The following is a 1374-nucleotide window of genomic DNA, read 5'->3' on the forward strand; positions in this document are numbered from 1 at the left end:
ACTGCCGCATTAACTCTACAATATCTCACTGCGTACAGAAAAAGAAATGATAAATTAATTAAGTTCATAAATAAATCAATGTCATTGATTATTACCTAATCAATAAAAATAAGAGTTAGTTTCATTTATATATATATATAAAAAAAATGTTTTTATTTATTTGGCAATATAGTTTGAAATGTGTTTAAATTAAGTAATTGTATTTTCTTATTTTAATAGCTATTTATTTTATAGATTAAATTTAAAAAAAAATTGATATGTATATTTTTAGAGCATATCTTATTGTTTTAAATGCATACGTGTTTGGACATTAAGTGGTTTTTTTGGGGTCATTAGTCCTCTGCTTTAAAGCTTATTTAATTTACTATCATGTACATTTCTAAGTATCTTTCCTACAGTTGTGGGCTTGTGGCGGTAGACTGTACTTTGATAGCCGCCTGTATATCATCGGACGTATTTTCATGCGGTTGTCACGTAGTCGTTATCTTTATTTATATTGTATCAGATTAAATTGAAAGTCAAGTTCAATGATAATGATTATATGTGATTGTAACATAAATTATAAATAATACCTAATAACAGTGATGATATAAAAACGTACATTTTAATGAAATGCAAATTGAAATTTAATATGAGACATGAGTAGAACTGTAGGTGTTAATGCAAGGACTCTAAAATGTACAATTTTGTGCAAAATAAATCTTCGTTTAAATTTTTCTACTTCACATGATTCAAATTTATTACTTGTTTTTATAAGATTTTGAACATGCGGTATGAAATTGCAATTTGCAATGATATTAGAAAGCAGTTTGGTCTACACTGTCTATGTATCTATCGTTAATTTTGTAGGTTTAGGTTTAATAGCTTTTATTAAGTACCTATTAATTTTGTGACATAAAAATTAATTCGATGAGCATAAAATGATCATTTAAATAAAGTGTTTGGTGTTTTGAGGTTTTAATCAAATTAAGTAGGTAGAGGTACCGAACTACCGAATATGTTTGATATGGTTTTAAATAACTAAATGAAACCTAAATCAAAGAATATATAGTATAATAATATGTTTTATCCGTGAATGCACATCTATTATTATAAAGCGAAATACAATGTTTCGTTTTACTGCTTAAAAAAAATTAAATAAAAAATAATTAATAATAATTAATATAATACTAATAATAATAATAATAATAATAATAATAATAATAATAACAATGATAATAATAATGTAATCAGTAACATTCATACATCAAGATTAATATGTTCAAAAGACTCAAGTCTTAATGGTTTTTTTTTCAATAAGATGAAATTATAAAAAAAATATTTAAATAAAATATCGAAAAAAATCGTGAGACAATAAAATTAAAAAGTATAAAA

The sequence above is a fragment of the Rhopalosiphum maidis genome, chromosome 3 (genome assembly GCF_003676215.2).
Source record: "Rhopalosiphum maidis isolate BTI-1 chromosome 3, ASM367621v3, whole genome shotgun sequence".
Classification (NCBI taxonomy): domain Eukaryota; kingdom Metazoa; phylum Arthropoda; class Insecta; order Hemiptera; family Aphididae; genus Rhopalosiphum; species Rhopalosiphum maidis.